Raw genomic sequence first — 7,888 nt, 5'->3', positions numbered from 1 at the left:
TTCAGTTTAGAGGACTTGTGAAAGGATTAAAAAGATGGTTACATTTCATTTCCATAGAGCTATTTTTTAATATTATTTGTGGCTTGGACAGTTTTATTTATTTTTATTAATGAGTTTTATTATTGTGAAAATATGTACAGAGGGATTACAATTACATGAGCAAGGTAATAAAGACATATTTTTGAATTTTTAAATTTATTATAGGTATATTAAAAGTTACTTTGAGATGGCACATTGGCAGGTTTGATATTTTCTGATATTATGGATATTTAAAAACAAATTACCTTTCAAAGTTTTATCCAAAAAGAAGGAAAAAGGGAGGGTGTGGGTATCTTTCCATAGCTGAAAGTACTTAAAAAAAACTGAGAGGAAAAAAATCTAAATAAGATATCATTCTTGATAAAGAAATGAGGCAGTTTCAAATTAAAAGTACAAGTTTAAGTAGTTTTCATAAAATATTAAAACTAAAATTACATGCATAAGGTATTTAATTATAAGAATAGCAGTGAAATTTAAACAGAACAGGATTTATCAATGATAAATAGGCATTTTTAGTGCAAATACTGCAGAAAAATTTTCAAAGCAAAGATCATAATCATTCTAATCTATATAAAATCAATCTCAGTTCTTTAAACAATGTAGAGTACATCTGAATGCAGCCATTGCAATGAAATGCCAACTTAAAAATCTTAAATAATGTACTAAGTTTTATGTCCCATTTCTCTCTTGGCAGTCCATGTTTTCAGGAAAATCTATAATGGAGCAGGAGATTGGCTGTGTATTGCTATCTCTTGTTGAAGTTTTTCTTCCTTGGCTCTTCTACAATGGCAAATTGTTCTTTTTTCCATGAAGCTACTGAGAAAAATCATCTATTTCAGTTTTTCCCTCCAAGAAATCTTCAGCAATATTATCAGATTCTTCCTCAGCTTCATGTGCAGCGACTTTCAATCTTGCCTTTAGGCCAACTGCACTACAACTCTCACTCAGTTCATGTTGTCTCTGCATCTTCTTTTCAAACTTAGATTTCATTTGTGTAAGTAACTCATACTTATCTAAGACAGTTTGCCTTTTGGCTTCCAAACTGGGCTCCAAGAGGAGATTTTTCTTGCTAATTCCTCAATACTTTTTACTAAATCATCCTTGTCATTAATAATTTGTTTTAGCTGAGGTAAACTCAGAAACTGTTCTAGTAATACTTCCTCTTGTTCATTCATATCTGTGAGTTGTGACACACTTAATTCTGAGAGTTCTGGAAATGCATCAGGGACATTTGACATCATGTACCCAAAACCATTTTGGCTTATCGGTGTTGAAGTTTCCACTGTGGGAACAGGCAATGGCAGACTTGAAAGGACACCAAATGTAGGAGAGCAGAGTTGGCTGTTGTATAACTTGTTGTTGAAGAAGAAACAGTGTCAGTAACAAAGAAGTGATGTTCTGTTAGCTTCTTGAGGAGGATATGCAGGAAGAAACGGAAAACACTGAGAAGCATAAGGAGGCAGTCCACCTGGGTTACTATACAGGTATGGAAATGCTGTTGAAGTGGGAGTTAAAACAGGAGAATTCTTCCAAAACTCATCCAACAGACTCTGGCTAATCTTTCCAAGATCTGAGTGCATTGTAAAATTGCTTACTAATGGAGAGGTAACATATATTCCTTGTTTATCCATTAAAGGATGTCGGATTGGTGGATAAACACTGATCACTGTTTTTTCCTGAGGAAACTGTGGAGGAAGTAGTATATTAATGTTAATTGTCAAGTTGTTTACAGTGAAGGGCAATCTGTATTCCACATCTTTCTGAATTTCAGCTATACTGGAGTGGGAGTTCTGGAGGGACTCGATCAGGCGCTGCTTCTGCTGTTGGAGGCTGGTGAGGCCACCACCGGGGACCCTGCTGTGGAGAAGGAGGTGCTCTTGGTCAGGGGAAAGAGCCAGCTCATCCTCCTTGGGTCCCCGGGCCCAAGGCCCTAGAGGTTTGGGCCTGCTTCTCCCAGAGGCTGCCCGGCAGGTCTCCAGCAGGTCTCCAGCTACAGAGGAGTGGCCTGAAATACCCAAGGTCCGAGTCCGGGGGTGGGGGTGGGGGTGGCGGAGGGGCAGGTGGTGGGGCAAGCCAGAGGCGTCTTTTACCAAGCAAGCCAGGTTCCTGTTCCCCGGGTTTGGGGCCATGACATAACTGGAGAGAGCTGGAGAGGAGCAACTTGTTGGGCAGGACACAAGCAACCAGGATCCTACCCTTGGAGGCCCAGGTGCCCCAGACTGGCTAGCCAGTCAGATTGTAACCCGGCTGCGCTCTGCGTGCCTGGCCTCCTCCTACTATGAGGACATTTCTTATCAAGCATTGTTGCCTCCTCCTTTGTTTCTCCTTACCATCCCTGCTGCAACACCCCCTCTCCCCCATCTAGTCCCCCGACTCCTCCCCAAAGTTGTAAAGTTCATATTTCAACTTAATGTCTTGTACATTTCATTGTTGCAATGGGTCCACATGTATCCCTATTTAAACAATTTGTTTTTCCCTTCCCCTCCACAAATTATACCAACATTAACTACAGTGAAAACAGGAGTTATACCATGGGGGAAGGACACACAAAGCAACAACAACAACAACAAATCACCCTGGGCTGGGAAGGTGGCTCAGTGGTAGAGTTCTTGCCATGCATGCAGGAGGCCCTGGGTTCAATTCCTCAGTACCACATAAACAGAAAAAGCTGGAAGTGGCACTGTGGCTCAATAAGTAGAGCACTGGCCTTGAGCTGAAGAGCTCAGAGACAATGCCCAGGCCCAGAGTTCAGGCCCCACAACCGAAAAAAAATCACTTTATAAAACGTTAGAAGCAATAGCAAGAAAGAAAAAACACTTGAGTGCTTATCTTGAGGTCTATTTTGCCTAACTCCAACTTATCTGACTTTTTCTGCTTGACTCAATACATACACTGGTTATTGCAAATAAGGGAAACCATGGGACCTATGTTTCTTTGGGCCTGGCTTACTTCACTTAATATAATTTTTTCCAAGTCTGTCCATTTCCTCACAAATGGGGCAATGCCATTCTTTCTGATGGAGGCATAGAATTCCATTGTGTATATATACCACATTTTCTTGATCCATTCATCTACTGAGGAGCATCTGTGTTGGTTCCATATCTTAGCTATGGTAAATAATGCTGCAATAAACAGTTGTGTTGGTAGCTTTAGTATGGTCTTGTTTGTGATCATTTGGGTAAATGTCCCAAATTGAGTCACAGGGGAGCTCTATGTGGAGTCTTTTGAGGAACCTCCATACTACTTTCCAATGTGCTTGAACAAATTTACACACCCACAAACAATGCAGTAAGCTTGGACAGTTTTAAATTAGCTACCAACATATTCTTTTTATATATTTTTATTGTAAAAATACTGTACGGAGGGGTTACAGTTACATGAATAAGGTAGTGAGTACATTTCCTATCCAGAATTGTTACCCCCTCCTTTGTTTTTTCCCCTACCATCCCTTCTCTCCCCAATTCCACAACTCCTCCCACCCCCTTCCAAAGTTGTAAAGTTCATTTTTAACATAGTGTCTTGTACATCTCATTGTTACAATGGGTCAAGCTCTTTCCTTACTTTAGCATTTTGTTATTTCCCTTCCCCTTCCCAAATTACAAAAAATGTATATACAAGATGCAGGGCACTGGAATCAAATACAGATATTTTTTCTGCATAAAATACTATTGGATGAGAGCAAAAACATACCTTGAACAAAGGTTCCATTGGCTTTCTCTGCAGAATATGTGTAAAGCCTGCAAATGAATCCAAGATACCCTCTATCCACAGACTCACAAATCATGTAAAATTTGACTCATATTCTATATTACATTGTTTAGAGATGTGTGTGTGTGTGTTTGTGTGTGTGTGTTTGTGTGTGTGTGTGTGTGTGTGTGTGTGTGTGTGTGCAGGTATTGGGGATTGAATTAGGACCTAGGCACTGCACTTTTGCTTCTTTATTCAAGAGTGATACTCTTTCACTTGAGACACTGGTCCACTTCTGGCTTTTTTAAAAATAAGTTTTGTTTTTAATTGTGAGAATACTGTACAGAGGAGGGGTTACAGTTACATGAGCAAGGTAATGAGTATATTGCTTATCAAGCATTGTTGTTTCCTCCTTTGTTTTTCCCCTATCATCCCTTCCCTCCCACTTCCACAACTACACTCTCCTGTTCCCCCCACCTAAGTTATAAAGTTTGTTTTTCCACCTAAATTGTAAAGTTTGTTTTTCCCTCCCACTTCCACAACTACACTCTCCGGTTTCCACCACCTAAATTGTAAAGTTTGTTTTCCCTGTTTTCTTGTACATCTCATTGTTGCAATGGGTCAACCTATATCCCTGTTTCAACAATTTGTTTTTGCCCTCCCCTATACAAATTATACCAACATCAAATACAGTGAAAACAGGGGTTATACCACGGGGAGGGACATACAAAGCAACAAAGAAATCACATGGTACCTTATAAATACATTAGAAGCAATAGCAAGCAAGAAAAAAAACACAATTGTGTCCTTATCTTGGCATTCATTTTGCTTAACATAATCTTATCTGACCTTTTCTGCTTGTCTCAGACATATACTAGTTGTTGCAAATAAGGGAAACCACTTGTGGCTTTTTGCTGGTTAATTGGAGATGAGTCTCATAGACATTTCTGTACAGGTTGGCTTTGAGCTGAAATCCTCACATCTCCACCTCCTGACAGGTATTATAGACATGTGTACTTTACTGTTGCTCACATTTGCTACTGATAAATTTAATCCCAAGCACTGTATTTTTGCTATGAACTTCAGAAACAAAATTTTCTGGCTTTATTAAAATTTAAAATGAAATGTGCCTGCTTTTTTCTTTCTAAATAAATGTGCCTGCTTTTATTTCTTTTAAGAAATCCTTTATGGGGCTGGGAAGGTGGCTCAGTGGTAGAGCTCTTGCATTACATGCATGAGGCCCTGGGTTGGATTCCTCAGCACCACATAAGCAAAAAGAAAAAAGCCGGAATTGGCACTGTGGCTCAAGTGGTTGAGCCCAGGCTCAGAATTCAGGCCCCACAACAGGACCCCCCCCCCAAAAAAAAAGAAATCCTTTATATGCTTTACTTCTTATTTAGAAAGAACTTGGCTTCAGAAAGATAAATGAGATTTTTAAATTTACCACCAAGCTTAAGAAATGAAGCTTGCATGAACAGAGTCTTAGACTTCTTAAATCTAAAAGTATTCTTCAACTTGAATTTTTTCTGTCAGCATTTACAACATTGAAAGGAAATAGTTCCAAAGAATTATGACACTTGATACTTATTTGGCAAAAGTAGAGCATGACAATAGTAAAATACGGTTATTTTAAGGGGTTTGAAGCAATGGAATACTTGGAACCTCCATAGTCTATTCAGATAGAATTTTAGAGACTTGGCATGGTCTTGGAGACACAGCATTTGCAGGCATCCTTGAGGGATATATGTTCATGTCCGAAGTTTTGGATTCTTAAGGAGGTCCAAGACAAAATTTAGTATCAAAAATCTGTGAACACAGACAAAATAAGGAAATAACAAGGAGCACAAATCTGGAGATGAAATCTCTTACAGGACTTTGAATATATTAGAGAAAGTACAGAGAAAGACTAAGGTAGGCTGGGCAGCTTCCCTCTGTGTTTGATAAGAATGATTTTGTCTTAATATCACCTTCTTCAAGAGGTATTTATTATTGCTGTTGTTGTAATTGTTATTATTATTTGTGACATGGCTAAACTGCATGTTTTGCATGTATTTAGATTTTAATCTCATGGAAATTTCTTTGGTAGTGGAATCTTCATAGTTAATTGGCTCAAAATTATATCATTAAGAAGGAGCCTAGTTATAGGAAATGTACTCATTACCATATTCATGTAACTGTAAACCCTCTATACAGTATCTTTGCAATAAAAATATATATCAAATAAAAAAAGAAGGAGCCTAATATAATATGCCTAATTTCCTTAAAACATAAGAAAGTTTGGACAAGGAGATAATCATTGAAAATAATTCAGAACAGAAAGATGATAGTCATCTAGAATTCAAGGAAAAGGAAGGCCACAACAGACCCTTTTAATACAGCCCAGAGCAAGAAGTAATAACTTCAAAATCTTTACTTTTGTAGCCCCCAAAATTGTGAAAAAAAATCTATCATCCATCTATCTGACTGTCTGTCTGTCCTTCTCTATCTGCTTTTCTATATAACATCTATCTGATTTAGTTTAGGAAGTAGAATCATTAGCTTTATGCATGTTAAGTACACTGAGCTACAGTCCCAGCCCAATTTCTGTAATCAGAGTTTCTGTTTGACTTCCTTACTGCACCTTTAGGGAATAGATACATGTGTGGGTCTTTCCCTTAGTACTAACTAGCAATAAGCAATAAGCAATAATAAGCCATAAGCAATATAACACTATATATTACTAGAAATAATAGAGTTTTCTTAGAATGCATAAATTTTATGCTTATATAAGTGTAATATGTTATAAAAATAACTGTATAAGCATAATAAGCAGATATTTTATTATATATATAATATATATAAAGATATATTATATCTTTATTAAGATATAAGATATATTATATCTTTATTAGTACATGTTTCCGGAGGGAATATTTCCTGAAACCAGGCTGCATTGCCAGCTATACCTGACAAAATTTAGCTGGAGATCACAACAGATTATCTTCTTATCCCTCTACTTGCTTATCAATATATGGTTGTTATAGTCTAAACAATAATTAGATGGCTAAATGCAAGATTCTTCATTGCTGAGTGCACTCGGTAAATTTTCCTCTGATATACTGTAAACATTCAGTATGCATTTATATATCTTTTATAAATTCAGGAGATTTTTTGTTCTACTGTTTTCATTTTCTTTATGCTTTCTAAAACCAAGGTGAAACTTTGTCTTTCATTACTTTACCATTATCTTTTTCCTCAATATGCAAGTGTGTTAGATTGTTATCTTTCTCTTTCCTGGTTTGGGCTTTATTTCTGAAATTTTCACTAATATCTGTCATTTTCTAAGTCATCTAACTATGCTTTCTGTTTGCCCATCCCTTTTCTTTCATGTGCCTTTCTCAGTAGGCTTGCACTTTGCCCACAGTGGCAAAATATTCCAATGCTTGTTTCATGTATGTTGTAAGATTTTCTCAGTTTTCATCCCATTATCAGCTGTTACTTGTTTTGCAGGAATCTCTAGCACTTTAAAATATTATCGCTGTATGAATCCTATAATTTTTGTTTCTTTTAAAAATATCCACTGAGGAGAAAGTGCTTTACTCAGATTTTGTAATTATAGTCTAGTTGACTAAGGACAAGGGAAAGAATTTTCAAAAGGTTGTTTATATTTCTCTTTTGGTCGGTATTTTCGTTTCTGAATATTTATTTTTTATTTTTCCCGAAAAACTGGGATACTTAAAAACGGAGATAAAAGCTGAGACTTTTAACAAGTGGAAAATCCTTCCCTTCCATCTCTCTCTGGTGCTCTCTCTTTGTTCACATTTCTCTCTCTCTCTCTCTCTGTCTGTCTCTGTCTGTCTGTCTGCCTGTCTCTCTCTCTCTTTCTCTCTCACTCATTCTTTTCTCTTATTCGTTGTTCCCCTTGTCTCCTTCCTGAAAACATGTGTTGTCTCCAAATATTCACTTTTTTCTCATTTCATAAATGCTTTTGATGCAGTGTGGCTACTTATTCAGTACATATGGCTCAGCTTGAGTCTGGATTTCTATACAATTTCCTCATTACATATTTGTTAATTTTAATTGACAAATAAAAAATATGTATATTAAGTGATATATGCATATGTTGTAGAAAGATTCAATCAAGATCATTATTTAACCATCTATCATCTATCTTATTTATTTG

General features: G+C 36.9%; 1 pseudogene; it reads right to left on the bottom strand.

Moving 5' to 3' along the window:
• Nucleotides 1–752: 752 nt before the first annotated feature.
• On the bottom strand, nt 753–1,942 carry LOC138824929 (vacuolar protein sorting-associated protein 37A pseudogene; annotated as a pseudogene).
• Between the last annotated feature and the right edge of the window lie 5,946 nt (nt 1,943–7,888).

The sequence above is a fragment of the Dipodomys merriami genome, unplaced genomic scaffold (assembly GCF_024711535.1).
Source record: "Dipodomys merriami isolate MVZ:Mamm:240054 unplaced genomic scaffold, mDipMer1.0.p SCAF_130, whole genome shotgun sequence".
NCBI classification, from domain to species: domain Eukaryota; kingdom Metazoa; phylum Chordata; class Mammalia; order Rodentia; family Heteromyidae; genus Dipodomys; species Dipodomys merriami.
The sequence above is the reverse complement of the archived record's forward strand: the minus strand, read 5'-3'. Positions and strand labels throughout refer to the sequence as shown.